The 26,567-nt window shown below is 31.6% G+C and overlaps 1 non-coding gene across 1 annotated transcript; it reads right to left on the reverse strand.

Moving 5' to 3' along the window:
- Positions 1–19,728: 19,728 nt before the first annotated feature.
- LOC128289627 (small nucleolar RNA R71) lies at positions 19,729–19,835 on the reverse strand. Its single transcript, XR_008279271.1, has one exon. It is a non-coding gene; the product is annotated as a small nucleolar RNA R71 (small nucleolar RNA).
- Positions 19,836–26,567: the final 6,732 nt, after the last annotated feature.

Here is a 26,567-nt window from a genome sequence, read left to right on the forward strand (position 1 = left end):
CAAAGCACAATTGCACCATAATTTCAACCAATTTCAATCACAAAACATACATCCTTCATGTCAAATAATCACCAACCAGTATCATCCTTATCATCCAAACCTAAACATACCAAAATCACATACCAAACTCATTCATTTTTCATATCAAAATCATACCATTTCTTAACATAATTTATATACCAAAAACCAATCCTAATGGCCAATTTAATCTAGCCATATCACATTTCATGATATACACTTCACAAATCATATTCAAATACTTCTAGCCTATATATGCCATACTTCAATATTTATATTTTCAAAAGGTACCAAAATAGAGATCGATAGTGTGGTGATGATTCTCGACGATCTCCGAGCTCTGAAAGCTTCGATAATCTATAAAATAATGAAAAACACACACAAAATAAACTTTCCAAAGCTTAGTAAGCCATATACAAATAAACTTATCACTTAACAAAATTCTAAACTAATTCATTCATGTAGCTCATGACCAAAACACAATCATATATCCATATGTCTCATACAACTCATTTGATCATGATTCACTTACATATAACACATCTCATTCTCATAATAATCCATACATATATCATACGTCCATAAATGTACATATACTTACCTTTCATTCTAAAAAATGATATACATTTCAAACATACCTGAATTGGATACACATTCACATTGTCATTCGTTTCTCAGAATGCCCGTTGAACTGTACGAAATCAAATAGGATAGTGGATAGCTCGGAAAGATCATACAATGCCAACGTCCCAAACGTGGTCTTACATGTAATCAAATATCGATGCCACTGTCCTAGACAGGGTCTTACACGAAGTTAAATACGATGCTGAAGTCCCAGACATGGTCTTACACTTAAATATAAAATCGATGCCAACATCCCAGACGTGGTCTTACACGAAATCACACATCGAAATCCTATGTCATGACATATGTATCCTAACTATTCCTATTGTTCGTACGAGACTTTTCGGACGTTGTCACATTATCGAAATTTTCTCGGATTTCTCATTTTCAACTCAAATAGCCATTCATCACTATTCATTAACATATAAGCAATAATAATTCAATTCAAACACATTCCTCATACGAGAATGAACTGAAACGAACGGCTATTCAACTACTTTCGATTTTTCCCGATCTAGTTCTGTTTTCTTTGGTTCTTGAACTATACACATTCAAATTTAACTCCTTTATTCACCAAATCATTAAATTCAATCCCAAAACATATAATTAGGTCATTTTACAAATTAGCCCTCATATTTTCACATTTTGACATTTTAGTCCCTAATTCATGAAATCACAAAATACACATAATTTCATATTACAAATGCTAGGCCGAATTTTCCTCTAGCCCATATAAGCCCATATATTTCATTTATTTCAAATTTTAGTCCCTAAAAATCTCATTTTCACAATTTAGCCCATAATAATCAAATTCATCAAAAATCTCAATACAAAACATATTTATCTATCATCAAGCTTCCATATTTCATCAATTAACATCACAAAGCTCACAATTTCATCAATGGTATAACTCAAAATCATCATCAATTCTAGAAATTGAGACATGGGCTTGATAAAACACTTGCCAACGATTACAAAAACGTAAAAATTGTCAAAAACATATAAAAAACCATACCTTGATCACCAATTTTCTTAGCCGAACCCTAGGAACTCTTTTTATTTCTTTTTCCTTTGTAATATTCAGCCAAAAATGTGATAATGAAGATAAAATTTGATTTTTTTTATTTAACACATAATAATTAGGCTAATTACTATTATAACCTTAATGAAAAACCATTATAAAACTTATAATGGATGGTCATTAATGTCCATTAACACTATCTAGGGTCTAATTTCATCATAAGGACCTATTCTTTAATAAGACATAGCATTTAAGTACTTTTAACAAATATCTAGCCACTTTTACATTTTATGCGATTAAGTCATTTTATCAAATCGAGTACGCAAACGATAAAATTTTCATACGAAACTTTTACACATATAAATTAACATACTATAAGTACAAAAAATAATATTAGAATATTTTTTTGACTCAGATTTGTGATCCCGAAATCACTATTCCGACTAGGGTTTAAATCGGGCTGTTACAAATATAGAATTAATTGTAAAAAATAAAAATTAGTCTCGGTTTAGGGACTAAATTGAAATTTAGGAAAATATTGAGTAAAAATTTAAGTATTCAATATGAAATTGAATTGTGTTGTATTGACAAATTTTAATTATTTTAAATTTCGTAGTTAATGTCGTACCGGAATCCTCGTCTAAAAAGGGGAAGGATAAAATTGATGTCGAATAGCTCAGAATTCACGGTTTGTATTTCTATAATCCGAACCTAGTTACTAATTGTTGTATTTTGATTTAATGCATATGGTAAGTGGTTGAGGTGAGTATTTGGCGCGTTGATATTGAATTGAATTAAAGTTGATTGAAATGGATTGAATTGATATATATATTATGAATGTATTGATTATTTGAATTGAAATGAATATATATGTGTAAATGTTATAATGTGCAAATATGATAATTGGATATTGGTTGTATTTGGAAAGTGAAGTGGAACCCTATTAACTGTATTGGGCTGAGTCGAATATAGATAACATGCCATAGGATAGAAAGAGTTTAAGGATTTCTTTGACTTCGAGTTGATGAGGCACTGGGTGCCAATTTACTTCGGTTTAACCGATGAGACACTGGATGTCAATTTATATAGCACTGAGCGCATTTACTACTTCGGATTTATCCAACGAGGCACTAGGTGCCAAACTGGTGTGTTGGTTGGATTCGTGTATCCGTCCGAGTCCGAGTGATGTTAATAGGGGTAATTAAATAAAACAGTACTGTGATTTATATTGGATGATATTGTATGAGAATTGAAAATGAGATAATGATTTGAAACATGAAAATGAGATATGTTGTATGAGTTATGTACTCATGAAGTGGATATGGAATGGATAAAGCAATTGTTAAAATGAAATGTGGTTTGATATGTGAAAAGCTATTTATATAGCAAGTATAAGAATTGGGATATTAGTAAAACAAATGAAATATGATAGCATGTGTAAGTTGAATATAGTATGAAATGATATGCTATTATGCATGAATTCAAAAGGTTGGCATATGGTAGTTGTGATTTTTAAATATTAATATGTGTTTATATTTCATTTATACATTTGTAATCTTTTGTCTTTAAATATTCAGATTATAGAAATATCACTGAGTTTTACTCAGCGTACAATTTTGTTTTCCGTGCGTAGGTTAAGTACTTCTCTTTTGATCGTCGATTCAGCATCCAACAACGATCCCGAACTCAAATATAGTGATGTTTATCTTTTGTGTCGGCATTTACCTAGGATGTCTAAATGATAGTTATTTTATGGATGGATTGTAAATGAGGTTATAAATGTAAAGTTGGTTTGGTATATATATAAGCATGTGTTTGTGTTTGAAGTCATAGTATGGTATGGTAAATTGAACCAAAGCTTGGTATGTGCATCTGAAATTAAGTTAATGTTTTAGGTAGATATGAGCTAGGCCAAATTGATAGATTTTGACATGTTTATAATTTTAATTTGGATGATGCATTGATGATATATTTTGATGATATAAATGTGGTACCAATGAGGGTACATTGGTTAGGCATCTAGGATGATTGTTTTGGCATGTTTGTAATGTGTTTTATCGTGCTTTGAAAATGTTAAATGAATGGTTTTTGAGTTGTTTAATGCCTAAGCATATAGGAAATGGTAAATTTGTTGTTTTAGGCACATTTTAGGTACATACGACCAGACACACGGGCGTGTGACTTGGCTGTGTGAGACACACGGCTAGTACACCGGCGTACGAAACCATTTCGAAGGGTACACGGTTTGGCACACGGGCATGTGGCTTGACCATGTGACCTAAGTTAGAGAGTTACATGGGCAAGGACACGGGCTGGGACAGACCGTGTGTCCCTACTTCGAATGCCCACAAGGCCAGACACATAGGCGTGTGACTTGGCCGTGTGAGTCACACGGCCTGACCACACGGCTGTGTGAACCCTATAGTTAAAATTTTTCTAACTTTTTCCTAAAATTTTTAAATGTTCCCAATTTAGTCTCAAGTCGTTTCTAATGTGTTTTCAAACTCTCAAAGGCTTAATAAGGGGCTCTGTGCATGTTAATGATGAATCACTTTACGATTCTTGAAATGCTTGAAATGAATGATTAGATTACAATTACTTAGTAATGCTCTGAAACCCTATTTCGACGACGAATACGAGTTAGGGGTGTTACAGAAATGGTCAATAAAGTATTGTCCGTATTTTATTTTGATCATTGAATTTTTAAATTTTTTTTTTTACTTTGGTCACTAAACTATTTGAAATTAAATTTTTTAGTCACCAAGCATTAACGACCGTTTGAAATTTGATGAAAGTGCTAACAAGGACTTTTTATTAGTCTAATAACAAATTTAATCATCTAATATTTACACATTCTATCAATTTGATCCTAAAATTTATATAAAAATATAAAATATATATTAAAATTCTTTAAAAATTATTACACTAAAATTATAAAGTATATGCATGAGCCAATATTTCACTAAAATTTGCTGGACATACTGTTTTTATTTAATTTCTGAATTATTTTTTGAATTTTAATTTCTAATTACTAATAACATTTTTTTGTTGCTTTTTAACATACTCATTGCCTCCAAAAAGCTTCATCGATGAACAATAAAAATCGAAAAGCAAAAATCAAGCCTTAAATTGATGAATGAAAATTGAAACAAAAATTGAAAATGAACAAAATTTTTTTTTTGACAATTTTATTTAAACCACTTGATTTAACCAAACATTGAAAATTTTCAACAGAAAACATTTTCTTATCAAATTGATGAACAAAAACTGAAAATTTGTTTCAGTTTCAATCTTAGTTAAAAGCAATAAAAAATGAACAAAAACAAAAAATATCTATCCCCCAAATTGATTAACACTATCAAACCCTAATTTCAATTTTTGCTCATCAATCTCAAAAACTCGTAACCCTATATCAAGAAAACTAAAAATAGAAAGCAAACACTTTAAAATTTTCAATCCACTTGATTCAATTAAAAAAAAAAAACCTATAATCAATCATTCTAACAAAACTATTTAATCTTTTGTCGATCAAGCCCTTTATAATAACCCATCGAGTGCCGATGAAAGAAGAGATAAAAGGATCTGGTGACATGTTGGTTCAAAGCATTGTCAATTGGTATTTTTGAATTTTGGATTTGAAAAACTCATTCCGACCTTGGTTGAAAGAAGTCATTGGTGCCAACATTGGTATTTCAGGATTTTAGATTGAAATGTCATTGACGGCCTAATTGGATGAAGCCACTAGTGTCGACGCTAGTAATGACGGCTCTTAGGGATAAAAGAAAAGAAAGCTTTGTTTATTTCAAGAAAAGACAACATTGAAAACTTAGAAAGGGTTTTTTAGTTGTTAGAAACAAGAGCTTTATAATTTTTTTACTTTTTTACCATTTTTAATGTTTTATATATTCTTTTGAAAAATCAATTAAGTCCTTTTATATATATATACTGCATTCCATTGAACTCTTGAATTGAAAATTTGCATCAATCAAGCCCTTTGATCGAAATTGATCTTAACTTGGTGAAATTGCCCTTAACGGATGATGACTCACTTGTTTTTTGTACACGTGGCAGTCCCTCAAACTCTTCCAATTAAACCTTATAGAAATTTTAAATAATTTTAAAATAAAAAGATATAAAAATTTTAAAAAAGTACTTAAAATTTTTAAAAATTCTCTTTATTATGAAAATGTTAACACTCAAATAATAAAATATTAAAAATTATAAAATTAAAAACTTAATTTAAAAACTCTAAATTAAACAAAAATGTTTTCCTCTTGGTTACCTGCTTAAAATAACATCCATAAAACATTTACATTTCCAGTTTTGAGAAAGTAGATCAACTCTATCTCTTAGTTTTTCATATATATATATTTATATATATATATATAAACACAGACATGGTGAGTATCAGTTATACCTTTTGAATATACCATACACTGTTTGTCAAGGATATTCAATGCCCAACCAATTTCTTTGCTCTTCATTTCCTAATCTTTTTACAATTTTGTATTTAAAATAATTTTAATAATTTTTATAATTTTAAATGTATTTTGAATTTTTATATTATTTGTAATTCTTAATTACTTAATTAGGTGCAAGAAAAGAAACTAAAGACTTAAACTTCTTCTTTTTTTTAAATTTGAAAATCACGTGTATAAATAATTTGATCTACGTAGATTACAATAGAGGTGTTCAAACAATCGGTTCGGTTAATATCCGAACTAAATTACTTAAAATATAAAAATCTTTAACCGTTAACTGAACTGAAGTTTTTTTTTTCAAATACATTAACGAAACTAAAATATTTCGATTAATTCGGTTGGTTAATTGAATTAACCGAAATTTATATATTTTTGTCTTTTGGTTAACGTAAGTATAAAACATACAAAAAATTACATTGTTAATGTTCATTTTCTTTTATTTAATAGTTTAAAAACTTGTAAATGGAGGTGAAAACAACAAATAAGACATTAAAACACTATATAAGTTTTGAAAGTTAACAACTAAACACTATATAAGTCTTGAAAACAACAAATATTTCGCTTAATTACTTAGTTTCAAACTAAATTAATCAATAACCGAAATTCAAAAAATTATTAACTGACTTCCGGCCACTAAGTGATTAAGCAAATTAGATTAATTTGATTTTAACCTTGTAGAAAAGAATGTATGATTCATCATCCGTTAAAATAGGTGAAAAAAATAAGAAGTGATTAAATGCTTTTTCTCGGAAGGCAAGGGAGGATTCTCTTTATCTTACCAATTGATCTTTTAAATACATAATTTTGATATTTCATAACTACCTTAGAAAATTAATCATTTATCCTAAACAATATCGACTTATCTTTAAAACAATTAATTAAAATGTACAATTTTGAATTCAAACAAATATAATTCCTTACCCATAAAGTGGGTGTTAATATATCCAATTTTTTTTTAATTGGATTAAACTTGATTGCACGAGGAATAATATTTAATATATTAGTAGTAAACTTTTTAGACTCCACAAACAGTGTTGAGGATTGATAAGTATTCTATAGGGGTATAGTAAAATATTAAAAAGATAAATATTTAAAAAAGAAAAAGAAAAGAAAAGAGAGACATGATAATTTTTGAAGGCTACTTGTAGAATTAAAAAGTACACCGTCAGTTTACCAAATATTAATGTCTCAGGGTTAGAACTTGAGTCTTGCAAATCGCATGATCTTAGATAGAAACTTAGCTTCAAATCTGCTGATGTCAATCAAATTCTCAAAAGTGAGAATGTGACATCCCTAATTTGACCCTAGTCGGAAAGTGGTTTCGGGACCACTAAACCGAGTCTTATAAGTAATTAAAAGTTATATTCTATGTTTATGATGTTAGTAAATGCATGTGTGAAAGTTTCATGCATTAATTTGATCATTTCTATGTGAATTTATTAAAATGGACTTGTATGAAACATTGTTGAAAGGTGATAGGCTAATCTTACAATGGTCTAATAGTACATGCATGCAAAAGAGTGGTTTTACATGTCAATTTGCCCAAAAAGGGAAGAGTGGCTGGCCATGACAAGAATATGGGCAAGGGAACATGTTTCCAACATGTTTAGTTAGTGGATTATGTAGAAAAATAAAGAAATGAAAAAAATGAGCATGGATGCCCCCCTTTTGTTGCCGTGAGTAGAGGAAAAGAAAGGAAAAAATTTGTTCATCCATTCTCAAATCTTGGCGAAAATACTAAGTGAAAAAGGAAGGATTTTTGCTTCATGCTTGGTTTAGAAGAGAACTAGAAGGAGATTTGGTCATACTTGTGTCAAGATTAAGGTATGTTTGAGGTTGTGTCATGAGATTCATGCATGTTTTAGTTGCTAACTTGATGTTCATGTTAGCCCATGGTTCAAATCCTTGTTATGCCATGGAAATGGTATTTGGCCAAGGTTGATATTGTGTTAAAGCCATTGCATGCTAAATGTGAAGCTTGTTGATGATGCATGTAATGATGGATTGACTACTCTTGAAATTTCTTTTAGCATTCTTGAGTAAGACATGGAGTTTTCTTTGTTTAACCATGACCAAAAATTGAAAGGGGATGGTGTGGGATGTATTCGCCATGGCATGCTCATAAGTGCGATTTATGCTTGTTGCATGATAGGTAAAATTTGTGTTTTGATATATGTGTATATGTGTTTGTACATGATGTTACAAATGGATGTGAAAATATATGCTAGATTGGGAAAATTTGATTAAATGTTCATGAGATGAAATTAGGTGATTAAAAGATGTTAGTTGACATTGTACATATATATATATATATATTCGCCATTAAAGTGAGTATGTAGGTAATGTTGAATCAAGTTTTTGGTGCATATTCGGTTAGGAGTATAATCGACCAAATGGGCGATTAGTAAGAATGGTTGCCGAATATACAAGCATACATATGCATGTGTAGTTGAATTATGAATGTTTAGCAAGATGGTTAAACTAGTGATTTATTGATTAAGCTCAAGGAGTTAAAGAAGGAGAATCAAGCAAGGGAAAGACGAAGGTCATCGAGTAGCCGACTTGGAACTATTTTACCCAACACGAGGTAAGTCATTAAGCATATATTTGGTGTTGATTAGAATGATCATAATATATATGCAAATGTGTTTAAATGAGTTGATGTGTAAATGGAAATGTATGTGTATGGAGTGATGCCATTGTTGAATGTATAAAGGCAGCAAAATGCATAAGGTATTGGTCTCGGCACTAAGTGTGCGGGTATAAATGGACACGGTGACAAGATTGGCACTAAGTGTGCGGGTTTAAAATTGTACAGCACTAAGTGTGCGAGTTTGATTATATAGCACTAAGTGTGCGAGCTGAATGTATATAGCACTAAGTGTGCGGATTCACTATATGCTCTTGCATTACAATTGGCACTGAGTGTGCAACATTACCGAGTTAATCCCGGACAGCGGATCAGGTAAGTACCTTGAGCTCATGACGAATAGGCAATATGTTCATGCTCGGCAAGCTTTAAATCTATGTGATGATTGCAATTGTATGATTGTGGTGAAAATGAGTTGGTGTGTGAAAATGCCTCAAATATCTTATTGTATAGAATATGAAATGTGGATGTATGACTTGGTATGAGATTGAACCGAAAAGTCCGAGGAATTATAGTATAGTTTCGATATGGATGGAGTACCTAGCCTCGTTTATCGTTTCATGTTGTGATAATTTTATTAATGGTTGGTTGATGAATGCTTATGACTTACTGAGTTATAAACTCACTCGGTGTTTTCTTGTCACCCATTTTAGGTCTCTTGGACTCGTATCGTTTGCGTGCTCGGAACCGTCATTGAAGTCATCACACCGGCTGGAAATCTTTTGGTATTGTCTTCGTAGTTGAACTAGGAGAACATTTGGCATGTATAGGCTATTTTGTTTTGTTGAATTGTGGGTTGTAAACTTTAAGCCATGCGAAAATGGCCTATGTGGTCGGTTGAGTGTGATTCTAAAACCTATGGTCACGAGCCTTAGAAACCTTAATTTTGATAAGGTGGCCATAGTTGCATTACGTATGATGAAATAGTTGGCCATGGAAGAATTATGAAATAGTCATTGTTTGCTTTAGTAACAGATGCTGCCAGCAGCAGCGAGGTGAGATGGAAAAATCACTAAAAATAGTAGAAGTAGAATTAAATAGTGAATAAATTATGAAATTGAACCTTGATGAATCTATTTTCATATGGATGAAACGAAACGACCATATGAGCCGTATTTTAAGAGATATTCGAGATTTCGTGAGACGGGGCCAGAACGGTTTCTGGGTCCCCTGTCGCGACTTTGAAAATTTACTATAAATTATCCAGAAAGAATTAGAAGTCATGCCTTATATTTGAAGATTCCATTTTGAGTCTAGTTTCATTAGAAACAAATGGCACCAGTATTAAAGCCCTGTACAGAGAGATATTAAAGTTGTAACGCGCAAAGGTCAGTGTAGTCGACCCCTGTAACATGGGTGACTTTAACTAATAAACTGTACCAATTGGCCCGACCAAAAATTCTAGAAATAAATCCATGGATGGATATATGAGTCTAAATTCAGGGAAAATTTACGGAATCAGTTTCCGAGTTTTGAAACTCGATATATGATTTTTAAGGCGACAGTGACGCAGTTTTCCAGCCTGTCCGGAAATGCCAAATTGGTCGGTACTTTAAGAGGATTTGTCTCGTTAACCCCTCGTGTCCGACACCGGCGATGGTCTCGGGTTCAGGGTGTTACAGAGAATTTAAAATAAAAATTCTATAAGGCACCGAAATAAAACGGAAACAAACACAAAAGACAAAGAAGCACAAATCGAATAGAAAATCCACAAGAAAATAATAGCACACCAAGTGTTTGAGTAAATGCTCTCAAAGTATTCTATTACTCAAGAGTGGAGTGATTATAAATGAGGAGGAAGACTTCTATTTATAGTTAAGCTTCCCTAGATCTAAAGGTACAGTTTAAATTACATCAACGGTCAAGATTAAAACCTATCTACAAGATGAAAGTCCTAAGGGATTTAAACTTTTTAGGATTTGGGAACCAATAGTCCAAATGACTGATGGGATCTAGACCTCCGACCCGGATAAACCTGACTCGAAAGAAGAATGTTCGCCTACAGACACAGTCAGCTTAGGACCTCGCGAGAATGCAAGATGTTCGTAGGGATAGCTGGCGTGGGAGATCTCGCGTAAGCCTCACACAGATAAGGTCGCAAGAGGGAGCTCGCGTAAACCTCGCAGAGGCGAGGTCATGAGCCATATCTGCAAAGAGGACCCTCGTTTGTGACTGGCAGGTGCGAGGTTTGCTGAGAGAGTCAATCCCAGAGTTAGAAAGGACTGCGTTCTCTATAGGTAAGCATCCAATAAGCCAAAGGAGTCCCAAAGAATGTTAGCACTAGGGATAGGAAATGTCAGTGCCCTTGGCCCAAAGGCCAAGACAAAACAATGGGCCCTATAGTGAGTTGTAATAGTAGCAATAAGGATGTGTATAGATACACCCTGTGTTTCCCTTAATACAACATGAGAAAATATTACTCAACAAAACTCTATACAAGTTTATCTCTTAAGATTTACAATATTCACCATCGTAACTCTAGTTTTATTTTAGTGTTTCACTAGGCCACCAAGACTTCAAATAGGCGAGCTTCTCTATATATTCTACAAATCGGGCCAATTCAAGTTGGTCAAATGAGTCCCACTTAATTAGTTGATCTCTATTAGGCATTTTGTGTGCATTCATCACGAATTTTGATCTGCAACTTGTGACACTAACTTGTGTAATAAACCTCATAAAGTTAAGTATTTTGAGGAAAAAAAGACTTTTTTTTCTCAATTTAAAAATAGAGTTAATTGCATAGACACCCCCAAACTATGATTCTCATTCTATATTGGTCCTCAAATTTTAAAGCATTCTGATTACATCCCTAAACTATTGATATTATATCAATCAGATCCATCAATTACTAAAATTGTTAATTTAACCAATGACATGTCAAAGCTTATGAAGTATAATTTTAAATGTTAAAATTTTGAAGAAAAGTAAAACGTTTCCACGTAACTTTTAAAAGTAAAAACTAAAAATAAAGTAAAACCGAAAGAAAAAGATTAAGAGATAAAGCTTTTATAAAAGTTTTGAAAACCTCAAAACTAAGATTTCTAAAACGTTCTTTTTACAATATTCATTTTTCTTTAAACTTTTATCTTTAAATTATGCCGCATAAGATTTGATATCTTATTTAACGGCTAAATTAATAATTTTAGGAATGGAAAAAGCTTAGTTTAGAAATGTAATTAAAATGTTTTAAAATTTAAAATTAATTTAAAATAAAGGTTATAACTTGAAATGTGTGGTTTAAGTCATAAAAATATGAAATGTTGTAGGTGTAATAAAATTGTGGAGGTTTGATACAATTGGCTTATTAATTTATTTTTTATTAAAAATGCGAAACCAGGATATACGCCTATAAGCTGAGGACATCCAATTAACCCAACACCCACCTTTTTTCACCGTTGAAAATAAATAAATAAGTTTTAGAAATTATTAGGAAAATTTTACTTCAACAAATTTGAAATTAAATATTTAAAGAAATAATTATTCCATTTATTGGTGTTGGGGATTTTAACTCTACCAAATGTTTTTAATTAATAATTTATAACGATTAAGTTGGTGTCACAAGTTAACTGGACACCAACTCGATTAGAAAAATTATAAAAAATGATATTTTTTATTTAAAATAAGTTATATTATTCGAGAGTGCTATAGTTTTTCAATTTTAAAACAATAAAAATATACAAATAATAAAAATTTGAACTCATACCAATTATATTGGGAAAACTTTAAATCTATCACTCGATTAAACCTTTATATTAATTTATTAATATATTTTAATTTTATTATGTACAATTTATTATCTCCATCGTCTATATATTTACTATTATTCACCATGATAAATAATTTTATTCATTTAGTATTCTTAAAATAAGGCATTCATGCGTTTAAATTTCATTTTACATACAATTTAATCTATATTCTAATATCGTATATATTTTACGTGTTATTATTAATTAGGACATTACTGTTCTATATACATAATTTTCACGTGTGGTAGAATTTTAATTTAAAATTAAAAACTAAATAAATAAGACATGAAGACTTATGAATTTAAAATATTTCACCACCAATTTTCAAATAATAATAATTAAAAATATACATCAAACATCAATGTTTAGAAATATAAAGATTTGTGTTGACTGAGTCTCAATTTAGTTGACATTTATATTATTGTTAATACAGAAGAACGTAACTCTGAATGAGCTGAACCACCTTTATTTTCTTATTTAAAAGTGGGAAAAGAGATATGGGTAGTTCTGATCATTATATATACATATACATGTAAAGATTTCATTTTCAAAATATTCGGTTGGATCTTTTAGAATTTTTAAGTTATTACCTATATGTGATAATTTAATTCGATTTAATTCTCTATTTTCATATTAATTTTGAGTTTTAGACTTTATTTTATTGCCTTGGACATTATTTGATAAATTCTTAAAATTATTTTAAAAATACTTAAAATTTCAAATTAACAAAAAATAATAATCAATAACGCTCATATACAAAAGTTTGTAAAATTAATTTTATATACTATTTTAAATATAAAACATTTATTTTACAGCATAAAAGAAAATAAAAATCGATTTTGGAGTTTTCCTCTCAGCCCTACGTTACCAGTACTTTGCATAGCAATGGCTTAGAATTAGAGACGCAATGAATAGGATAGGAGTGGTTTGATTTAAACCCCTAAAACGAGGCGCCGAGTGAGAATTCAATCCTGGAAGCCTCGAAAAAGGACTTAATGACCGCTGAATGTGGAAGCCAATTGTAAGATTCAACTCCACAGATTGCCTCTTCCCTTAGTAAGGCAGCTTTGTGTAAATTAGATGGGATAATATGATGAATTTCTGTTCACCTCACCTCTCATTTCATTTTCACAAAAATTTATATACACTTATACTAAAAAGCAAATTAAATTTTATTTTTTACTTAAATTAATTTATATGCTTTACATTAAAAAATAAATTGATCTTTTATATTAAAAATTACATTCATTTATATAATTAAAAATTGATATAATTGATAGAATAATCAGATAGTGACATATGATGTGCCACGTGTACCTTATTCAGATATATAGAGACTAGTTTTTAATAGTAGAAATAGATAAATTTTTTAACAAAAAGGCCAATTTACTTTTTGATATAGTGTACAATAGCTAATTTGTCTATTTTAAATAGAAAAGGCAAAATAAATCAACACCTAGTATAGAAGTTTCCATTATACTTTTACTAAGATAATTAATAGTTCAGCCCCTACTAATAAAAACGTGTTTTTATTCCTCTCCTAAAATCAATTTATTTCTTTAAATTTAAAAAATTTAGAAAATAAATTTTAAAAGTGGCATTTTTCTAATTTACCCAAACCCTTTTAGTGAGAGGAATAGCATCAAAGAATGGAGCTTTAGAATAATATATATATTTATTTGATGAAAAGAACAGATATGGTTTAAAATGTAGAATAGCAGTAAAGAGAATTCCACTTAGACCAACACTCCCACATGAAAAGAATAGAATAGAATGATGAGCAAGTGTGGTCGTAATTGTTTAAAGCTTTACTAAATCATCAATTATTTCCTTCCTTTCTACTATATAAGAAAATCTTCATATAAAAAGGATTATACGATCTTGGATTCTTCAATTTTACTCTTCAGATACGACTCATTTGATTTCTCTCCTCTTAATTACGCGAAGCTTATACTTTTTAAATACTAGAAAGAGTGGAAAAGGCCTTTAAGCATGCATCAAACATTTATATATGTTGAGCAATGATTTTGTCAAGCTAAACCCCTCAAAAAGGGTTTACACAACAGACAATCCCCTTGAAAGATGTCGCTGACCGCATCCCTATTGTTGTACAGAAATCGCTATTTTATTTGCCTAAAATTAAACCATGACTTAGGAGGTTGGGGTTTGCAGGGGAAACTAAGATTTTGGATGCAAATTTATCTTCTTTCTTTCACCAATTGTTTCATATATTTGTGTGTGAGGCTTGCATGCATGCTTGAGGCTTCATCTCATGATATGATATTATATTTGCTAATGCATCATCATGGTGATGATGATGATGCTGGTATTATCAAGTACATGAGCTGATCGGATGGCAGCGGCCTCTTCACGTTGCATTGTGATGGGGACGTCATATAATGATACATAATGATGGCTCATGCTCATCTAATATTACTTTACTTGCACATGCAGATTGATCATAGCGCTCCTCTAAAACTTCTTAGTTGCTTGCCTCGTTTCCTTCTTCCTTCTCAATTAACATGGGATGCAATTTAATTGATGATAGCTTCATTTTGTTTTCTAAATAAACTTTCAGTTCCAACGTAGAAATAATATTAAAATCAAATTGGGCCTACTGTCAAATTTAACTTTCAATGTTTATATCTTTTATTAATTTGGTCCTTATCCTTTTCTTGAACTAAGTTTGACTCTCAATTTCTTAAAAAGAGTCAACTTTGATCACCAAGTCAAATTTGATCACCAACCTTTCAAAAATAGTCAAATTATTTTTTTTAATGAAAATGCTTGTTCAAATATTAAAATTTTAATCATGGCAACACACATGAAAATTCACATGTATTCCATGCTCTCTCTTTTTTTTTTTTAAAAAAAATTATTGACCTTTTATAATTTTTTGAATTTTTATAGTTTTTACTTCCATGTGGGTTGTGTGGCATCCCACACTCGATCCGATTGCCAACCTAAAAGCGATATGTCACATTCCTCTTTTGGACCCTTAATTTCGATGTTTAGTGTCTCAAGACTAAGATATCTATGTTTCGAGATATGCTCGACATGTCTAGAGACTAATAGTAAAAAATGCATGAAATAATCATTTTTTTTCTTGATGTCTCAAGACATACTCTTATTATCTCGAGACACTAGTTTAAATTTACCTACCATACACATTTTGTTGCATCCAAAAGAGTTCCTATTCAAGCTTAACCATGTGTAACATGTTACCAATTCCAAATGCACATATTTTACATACATGTACATATTCAAAATCATAGAATTCCATACATCATGCCTTGACATAAATGCACAAGAAATGAAACATATAAAACATGCATATAACTATCAAGATCACAAGCCATTATTAAATTTTATACATGTTTTGACATAAATTCTTAAATTCTTAAATTGTATGCATGTTTTGGATTATTATGTCTGTGGATGAATGTATGTTTTATTTTATACTTGTTATAAAGTCATTTTACTAAAGGTTGTAGTTCCTAGAATTAGATTGATTATAATTTTAGGTTTTTCATATTTTTGGGTTTGCAATTAGACCGTGGACTATTATTTCCATGCAAGAATTTTAATTTTATTTTTGTCAAATTAGAAGATTCATATGAGTCAAAAACATATTAGGTATTTTTTGTAACCTAAAAGTTTCGGTGGAACTTAGAAAAGCGAAGCGAATGATGTCGAAATATAAACTGAAACCGAATGAAGAAGTGCAAACCTGACGACAGTGGCCAACAGTGGTTGGGGGTGATCGAAGGTAGTGGTCAGTAGTAGTTAGGGGTGACCTATGATAGTCTAACTGGTGGTGACCGATGGTGGCTAGCAGCACTACCATCGGCCACCACTAGAGACTGAACTGACGATGGCAACTGTAGCTTGACTGATGGTGGCAATCACTTTCGGTTATTTATTCGAGTTCTTCGATTTTGAGATTATTTTTGGGCAAATGGGATCTTTTTTGGCAAAACTTACAAGATAATTGGCTTTTACCCAAAAAACCTAAAAAATGCTTTGGGAAAAATATTGTGATTTAAATTATTTTATTTTTCCTAAAGATGGAACCACGGAAACCTTCGACTGGTCAAAGTCTATTTAATTTTACAATTTTATATATGCTATATGTGATTGTATGAAATTAAATTGAAATGCATGGTCATGCATATATAATATAGGCATGACATATAGTTTAGGAAAAAGAATGTCAGTTGTACTTGTCATTGCATATTCAATCATTCATGAATGAAATCGAAATAAAAATCTTGCATAGTTTTTTTAAAAATATTAAGTGGAAGAAAGTTTCTAAATAAGATCTACGACCTCTATCAATGGTTTATGTATGATAACATGAAAATACTTGGGTCCGATTTTACCCTTGCCACACCCCATGGTAAGTATTATTATGTGGATTTCACTAAGGATATTTCCTTTAAATAGAAAACTAGTTATATATGATACTCAATGAGATTTCCTACGATGACTCATATAATACTACATATTTATGATGAGTGCTGAGTTGATGGTTATACACTCAAGATTATTCTAGTTAAGTAACTTCCCATGAAGCTCTACTTAAGTTAGAATAATAGCCAAACGCGAAATGATTATTAACATGTGTGAATGCCTAATGAATTAGGTTCATGTATTAATTGAATGAAAATCCATGTTCCTACTAGTTGGTTAAGATTACCCCATGGTAACTTAATTCAATGGGTGTAGGATCTATTGTTGCAATGGCTTACAAATGTTTTGTAACAGCCCGTTTTTAGTCAAATCGGAACAGTGGTTTTGGAACCATAAATATGAGGTTGAAATATTTATTTTATTATTATTTTTAGGTCTACAGCATGATAGTATGATTGTGTGAAAATTTTGTTAAGAAATTTCATCGTTTGAGTGCTTAATTTGACAAAAAGGACTAAATCGCTTAAAATGTAAAAGTTGTATTCTAATAGCTAAAGGTGTCTAATAGCTATAGAATTTTAAAGTGGAGGTCCTTAAATGATAATTAGACGGTTAATATTATTAGTGGAAAAATATGGACATGATTTATGTTATTGGTTAATAGTAAGGTTAATTTTGTAATTAGTAAAATAAAACAAAATTAACGTATGAAAAAGAAAGATATCATCTTTCTTTCTTCTTCCTCTAACCGAAAATTAGAAACAAGGAAGCCATTTTTGAGCTCTTGAAGGCTCGGTGATAATCCATAAATGTAACATATTTTAATTCCATGCTTGGCATATTTTTGGATGATTTATAATGAGAGTTAGTGAATTTGATGCTCCTAATCCCTTAAATTCATGTTTCTATACTTAGGAGAGCATTTGGGAGCAAAAAGAGTGAAAAAGGGGCCAAAATTGGAGTTTTCAGGATCCACACGGGTAGGCCAAACACCCATGTGATCCACACGGGCAGGCCACACTACCATGTGCCAGCCTGTGTCGATATCGCTCCCTGTTTCCTAAACACGCGAAAAAAGCCAATTTTTAGGGTTTCTGAACATTCAAAAGTCTATATAAACACACTAGAAGAACACCTAAAGGGGACACACAGAGTAGAAAGCAGAAATTACTCGAAAGAAGCCATTGGAATTGTCTCAGAAGCAGATCGACTTCAAGATTGAAGATTTCCATTCAAATTACTCTTGAAGTTTATTTGGGTTTTTTTATGTCTTGCTATTTTTCTAAATTTGAGATGTCTTCCTTTTACATTATGAGCTAAACTCCCTAAATACCTAGGGAGGATGAAACCTACGATGGATCTTATTATTTAATTATCTGAATTATACGATAAATACTTGCTCTTGTTCTTGATTTTGTGTTCTTAATCCTTGTTTTAATATTTTCAGGATATTATTCCAAGTTTGATGTGCTTATTTAGTAAAGCAAAAGTCCCTGTTTAGGAGTAGATCTAGCATAATTAAGGGAGTTGCATGTAATTCTAGAAATAGGACTACATAAATTTTTCGGATTAAAGTCAAATCTAATAGGGGAATCCATAGGTCGAGTTAATGTGACGATAGGGGTTTTAATTAAAAAGAGATTTCAATTAATCAACCTAGAGTCAGTTGTTCTTAGTCTCGAAAGAGATATTAACATAATTTAGGGATTTCTACGGATCAAGACAAGTGAATAAATCGTTTGATTCAGAGTCAGAATAATAAGTGAAGTCTAGGTGGATTTTTTCTTGGGTATTGTCCTCTTTATAAGTTTTCTTCAAGTATTTTCCCAATTCACTCTCTGTCGCTTTTAGTATTTAGTTAGTTAGTTAATTTTAGATTAAAACAAATCCCTTATATTTTTAGGCTAAATAATAGAAAGATAGTTAATACTAGTACTTTTAGTCATTGTGGATACGATATTCTGGACTCGCCATAGCTATACTACCATTCGATAGGTGCGCTTGCCTTAATCGTGATCGTAGTCTAATTTAGTGATTCATAAAATGATCATCAAGTTTTTGGCGCCGTTGCCGGGGACTAAATTATTAGGAACACTAGATTTTTATTACTTTAGCCATTTTTATTTTTATTTTATTTTTTTTACTTTTAATTTACTAACTTTTCTTTTATTTGCTTCTGGCAGGTTCTTTTAATTTATGACTAGAAGAAACCCATCAGGACCTCTAGTATTTGACAGTGAGATCGAAAGTACAGCTCGTAGAAATGGTAGAGAAGCGAGGTAAAGTCAACAAAGTACAATAGAAGAGCAAGAGGATATTATTATTAATACTGATGAGATAGCAGAAAATCATAATAATCAGTTACCTCATGTGGTTGCTATAAATCCTGTAGATTCGAATCTTGCTTATCGTACTATGTACGATTATACCAAGCCCAATTTAACTGGGGTTGAATCGAGTATTGTTAGACCTGCTATTGCTGCAAATAATTTTGAACTGAAACCTAATACTATTCAAATGATTCAACAGTTTGTTAAGTTTGATGGTTTACAAGATGAAGACTCAAATACTCATTTGGCTAATTTCCTAGAATTCTGTGACATTTTCAAGATAAATGGCGTTTCTGATGATGCCATTCGCCTACAGTTATTCCCCTTCTCATTGAGAAATAAGGCTAAGCAGTGGTTGAACTCCTTACCACGAGGTTCTATCACTACTTGGGATCAAATGACCGAGAAGTTTTTGCTGAAATACTTTCCACCGGCTAAGACAGCCAAATTGAGGAATGATATCTCTTTCTTTGTACAAATGGATTTAGAGATTTTATATGATGAATGAGAGAGGTATAAGGATTTATTGAGAAGGTGCCCTCACCATGGGTTACCTCTATGGTTACAAGTTCAGACTTTTCATAATGGATTGAACTCCTCAACTAGGCAGATGATTAATGCAGCCGTCAATGGTACCATAAATAATAAAACACCTGAGGAGGCTTATGAGACCATAGAGGAGATGTCATTAAATAACTATCAGTGGTAAGTCATAAGGACAAAGCCTAATAAAGCAGCCAGTGTTTTCAACCTCGACGCGGTCACCATGTTATTAAACCAGGTAGAGCTTTTAAACAAAAAGATTAACGGTTTATGTGTTTCTACACAGGTACATTCGGTGATGCAATGTGAAGTGAATGGAGGAGGAATGAACAACATAGAATATCCATCCTACAACCCTAGCACAGAGAACGAACAGATCCACTATATGGGTAATAATTCTAGACTTCAGAATAATCCATATAGTAACACTTATAATGCAGGTTGGAGGAACCATCCCAATTTCTCATGGGGTGGTCAAGGACATCAAAAACCGCAACCCCCTCCAGGTTTCCAACAACTACCTTACCAGTAGGAAACGAAGCCGAACCTTGAGGAGATGCTAACGAAATTCATCTCGGTGTCAGAAACTCGCTTCCAAAACACCGAAACCGCACTAAAAAATCAACAAGCGTCGATTCAAGGGCTCAAAAATCAAATTGGTCAACTTTCCAAGATGATTTCAGAACGACCACAAGGTAGCCTATCGAGTAATACCGAAACTAACCCACAGGAGCAACTTCATGCGATTACTATTCGAGATGAAGAAGGGTTAGTTAAAGATGAACCAAAACCGAGACAATAAGATATAGTAGGTAAATGTAAGGTTGAGGTGAGCCACAATGAGCAAAAATCGGTCATTAAGGAATATAAACCTCATGTGCCATATCCAAGTGCGACAAGGAAAGACCACACAAATGAACAATTCGGTAAATTCCTTAAACCGTTGAAAAAATTACATATTAACTTACCGTTTATTGAAGCTCTTTCGCAGATGCCAAATTCCGTTAAATTTTTAAAAGAGCTTTTAGCAAATAAGAGAAAGTTAGATGATTCGTCGCAAATGGAGCTAAATGCAGTGTGCTCGGCCATTTTGTAGAATAAACTACCCAACAAATTGAAAGATCCAGGGAGTTTTACTATTCCTTGTTTAATTGGTAGTTTAAGTGTTAATAATGCTTTGGCTGATTTAAGGGCTAGTATTAATGTTATACCCTACAAAATGTTTAAGCAACTAGGTCTTGGGAAACCCAAAAAAACTAGGATGAGCATTCAAGTAGCAGATAGAACAATTAGATTTCCTAGGAGTATTGTTGAAGACGTACCTGTCAAAATTTATTTTCCCAGTTGATTTTGTTGTTTTAAATATGAATGAGGATAGTGCGGTACCGTTGATTTTAGGACGACCCTTTTTAGCAACTGCTAGAACTATTATAGATGTTGGTACAGGTGAGTTAGTACTTCGTGTAGGTGATGACATGATTAAACTCCAAGCTCGTGATTCTATTAGGATATCTAGTGATCGAGATGATATTACGAGTTCTGCTAATGTTAATAACCTTGTGGCTCAACATTCTTTGCAGGAAACACCTCAAAAAACGTGATAGAGCCGTAGTTCAGTTTACATAACAAAAACAGAACAAATCATGAAGAAAGAAGATTGCAAATCGATGAACTAGATGAATGGCGGACACACGTCAAGGAGAAACCTAGAATACACGATGAACCAAAGCGACTCCAAGAAGAGCTTAAGGATGGGACGAACCAATGTAAGATTGGCAATTAGGTATTGTTGGATAAAACGGACCCTCGAATCGCCATTTCAGAACTTAATGCAAACGGAACAACTCCTTTTACGGTACTAAATATTTTCCCATACGGTACAGTCGAGGTAAATCATTCTAAATTTGGCACTTTTAAGGTAAATATTACTCGGCTAAAACCTTATGTTGATAATTGAATTGACAGTGAGAAAGAGGAGTTTCAACTCCGTGAACCACCGTAACCATACAAATACGAGGTAAGTCGAGCTTAGACTTTAAATAAGAATTTCTCGGGAGGCAACCCGAGTGTTAACACTACTAATTTTCTTAACATTATTTCATGATTTTTTAAAAATTAATTAATTTTCAAAATCTAAAAAAAAAAATTGTGTTTTTGACCCACATGGCCTGGCCACACGGGTGTGTGGGATCTCACATGGGCGTGGGGGAAGCGAAGGAAAACACACACGGCCTGACGACATGGCCTTGTGACCCACATGGGCGTGTCCTAGGCCGTGTGAAACCTGGAGCTAATTTTTTTCAAAGTCAAGAGTTACACGGCCCGGCCACACAGGTGTGCTCCGCACACGGCCTGGCCACACGGGCTTGTGGGATCTCTCATGGGCGTAGGAGAAGCCCACACGGCCTGGACACACGGGCATGTCCAGGGCCATGTGAAAACTGGGTTAATCTCCCCAATTTTATTTTATTTTATTTTATTTATTTTAATTGTTATATTATTTATTCTTATTTTAATAATTTATTTATTTATTTATTATTCTTATATTTATATTTTTAATTTTTTATATTTTTATATTTTATATATTTTAATTTTATTTTATTTTGCTATTTTAGTTTTTTCTATTTTTCTTTCGTTTTTTACTATTATCATTACAATTACCTTTTAAGTTTATTGATATAATTGAGTTTATTATTTTTTATTTTTATTTTTATCTTTCTTTTTAATTTTGTTTTAATTGTTTTATTATTATTATTATTATTATTATTATTATTATTATTCTCTTCAACTTATTTTCATTATTATTTTTGAAAGATTTATGGTTGTTTCTAATCGAGTTATAACCCTTAATTTTTTTCATTATTTGTGTTTATTTTCTTGTTAGTTTGCTCGAATCATGAGTTACATTTAGCTTTCTCTACAATTCCGCTAGTCACTAATTTGAGGACTTCATCCAAAATTCAGGGCAGTTTCACTTCTTTCCCTCTCTTATGATATTCTACTTATATTGTCATTATATATATTCAAACATTGAGGATAATGTATAACTTAAGTGTGGGGAGGTTATTTATATGATTATTAGAAAATCCCTGAATTATGTCTTGTATTTAAGTAATTTTCTCATATTATTGTTATAATGAATTTTTCTTTGATTTATGATTCTTACTGATATGTTCTAGATTAAATTTATAGGTAATTGTGCATTGATTGTTTAAACTTTAAGACACTAGAGAATCAAGCATGATAAGTCTATTTTCAGAATAAAATTTTTTTAGGTTGTTTCCTTAAATTGAGGTATTACCTTGAAGTTTGAAATTTGCAAGATTGACATCAAAAGCCATAATTTTTGTGAGATTTTGAGCCTTTAAAGCATATATTTTTCTTGCTCACTTTATTATTGGTTATGAGTGTGTCAATATTGATTTGTTATTCTAAAACTTACTTCGATTATACATGTCGAGACCACACCTTTGATTTGATATACTGAGATGATAAAGACACCTAGGTTTTAACCCACTTATCCCATAAAAAGTCTACCTTCATAATTAACCCTTAGTGAACTCCTTTGAGCCTAACAAACCGTTTCTTAAATTACCATTCATATTAACCCATAACTTTTTTTTGATTCATTGAGAATTGTTTCCCGTTTTATTGACTCCTTTTTTGTCAAGATTTGATTTGGTTAGTTGCTTAACTATGTTATTTTGTTTCAGTTGTTAAATTTTCTCTTATTATCTATTGTTCTTCAAAAAAAAAGTAAAAAAAAACATATATGTTGATTATTATTATTTCTTTGTTTTGAGCTTAAGTAGTTAATTTCATATTTTTGAAGAAGCTCGTGTTATTCTTTAATAATTTCGGTTGATGTAGTTATTCAGCATTAGCTTATTTTTCTAGTTAGGTAATTGATCAATTCAATCTCGATTCTAACCTTCTTTTTCAGCCTTTATCCACACCTTTAAACCAAGCCCCATTACAACCCTGTAAAGACTTTTCGATTTCTGTATCATCTCATTTTATAGTGGTGGAGATTTGATTTTCATGCAAGCCTATGGTAATAATTTTTCATGTTTGACTTTTGAGTGCTTAATTTTTAAACCTTAAACAATTTGAGTGATTTGAGTGAATATTTAAGGAGGATTTCAATTCTTGTCGGTTTTGAATTAAAGGTAATTACTTAGATAAGGGGAAATACATATGTTTTCATGCTTTGAAAAAAATGTTTAACTTGGATGATTTGAATCTTTAGTGGCCTTTTAGTTGAATTATCAATGTGTAATTATTTGTGAATTATGATAAAACATGATTGATGAGAATTATTAATTGAGAAAGTTTAATTTTAATTGTGAGTTAAGGATTTTGCTTGAGGACAAACAAATGTTTAAGTGTGGGGATATTTGATAAACCAAAAATGTAACATATTTTAATTCTATGCTTGGCATATTTTTGGATGATATATGATGAGAATTAGTGAATTTGATGCTCTTAATCCCTTAAATTCATGTTTCTATACTTAGGAGAGCATTTGGGAGCAAAAGTAGCGAAAAAAAAGGCCAAAATCGGAGTTTTCAGGATCCACACGGCAGGCCATACGCCCATGTGCCAGCCCGTGTCGATATCACTCCCTATTTCCCAAACACGCAGAAAAAGCCAATTTTTAGGGTTTTTGAACATTCAAAAGTCTATATAAACACACTAGAAGAAAACCTAAAGGGGACACATAGAGTACAAAGTAGAAATTACTCGAAGGAAGCCATTGGAATCGTCTCAGAAGTAGATCCACTTCAAGATTGAAGATCTTCATTCAAATTTCTCTCGAAGTTTATTTGGGTTTTTTTATGTCTTGTTGTTTTTCTAAATTTGAGATGTCTTCCTTTTACATTATGAACTAAACTCCCTAAATACCTAAGGAGGATGAAACCTACGATGGATCTTATTATTTAATTATCTGAATTATACGATAAATACTTGCTCTTGTTCTTGATTATGTGTTCTTAATCCTTGTTTTAATATTTTCAAGATATTATTCCAAGTTTGATGTGCTTATTTAGTGAAGCAAAAGTCCCTGTTTAGGAGTAGATCTAGCATAATTAAGGGAGTTGAATGCAATTCTAGAAATAGGACGACATAAATTTACCGGATTAGAGTCAAATCTAATAGGGGAATCCATAGATCGAGTTAATACAATGATAGGGATTTTAATTAGAAGGAGATCTCAATTAATCAACCTAGAGTTAATTGTTCTTAGTCTCAAAAGAGATATTAACATAATTTAGGGATTTCTACGAATCAAGAAAAGTGAATAAATCGTTTGATTCAGAGTCAGAATAATAAGTGAAGTCTAGGTGGATTCTTTCTTAAGTATTGTCCTCTTTATAAGTTTTCTTCAAGTATTTTTCCCAGTTCGCTCTCTGTCGCATTCAGTAGTTAATTATTTACTTAATTTTAGATTAAAACAAATCCCTTATATTTGTAGGTTAAATAATAGAAAGATAGTTAATACTAGTACTTTTAGTCCTTGTAGATACGATATTTTGGACTCACCATAGCTATACTACCATTCGATAGGTGCGCTTGCCTTAGTCGTGATCGTAGTCTAATTTAGTGATTCATAAAACAATCATCATTCGGCTATAGACTCCTTATATGTAAGTGCATTTTTGTTCGGGTTTTAATGATTTCTATGTTTTTGGAATCATTGTAGCTTAATCTAGCTAGCCCAGGGGCTAATTTGCAAAACTGTTAAAGGTTTGGCATTTTACCATTGATGAATATGTGTGTATCTTGATGTTTGATGATAGAAAATGAATGGTTGTTGTTAGATAAACAACATTTGTTAAGGTATTTTTGATAAAATTGTCAATTAGGGAGTAAATTGAGAAATGTGATATTTTTTATGGTAAATGTGTGAAATAATGAAAAATATGGGCTACTATGATATAAGAGAAATTCGGCTACATGAGTGTGGACTCAATTACATGAAATTGCATTTTTATGAGCTAGGGACTAAATTGTAAAGAATCTAAAAGTTTAAGGTTAAAAGTGTAAAATTTCCATAATATGAAATTTTGGTTTAAATTGAATAGAATGATAATTGAATAAGTTAAATTTGATTATATATAGATCAAGAAAAGTGAAGTTCGGAATTAGATCGGGGGAAAAACAAAATAGTGGATTGCTAGCTCGTTTCTCTCCGTATAAATCCAAGGTAAGTTCATATGTCAATAAGCATTAATATAATTTTGTTTAAAATGCTTTATAATTGTATTGTTGATGAATACGACCTTACGAAAATGTTCGACGAAGACTCGGCAATGTTTAAATCCCGTTTGAACCTTAGGAATAGAGAGGATACAAATGACATGTCATTAGGGGTTATTTTGTTTGGGTGCTGGTCTGTACGTTTGACTGGTGGTTGGGTTATCCGAAAAGTGTTGCTGATCTTCATCAGCTTGTGTAAGTAGCACTGTGTAATTACGTCTTGACCTTCAGCTTGTGTGAGCAGACCCATTGACAGTCGAAAGTGAGCATTATATGAGATATGAGATTGAGATGGCTTCGGCCTTGTATTGGCACTTAAGGTACGAGATTCCTGAGTATCCGATATTATTCTAAATGGGTCAATGGGTATATTGATGAATTAGAAGAGTATGAAATTGATACGAGTTAGTACAGGTATGTACGTAAACTATACAATCATTGAATGGAGGAAATGGATGGAATTCATGTCTAACATTTGGA

The sequence above is a fragment of the Gossypium arboreum genome, chromosome 2, assembly GCF_025698485.1.
Source record: "Gossypium arboreum isolate Shixiya-1 chromosome 2, ASM2569848v2, whole genome shotgun sequence".
NCBI classification, from domain to species: Eukaryota; Viridiplantae; Streptophyta; class Magnoliopsida; order Malvales; family Malvaceae; genus Gossypium; species Gossypium arboreum.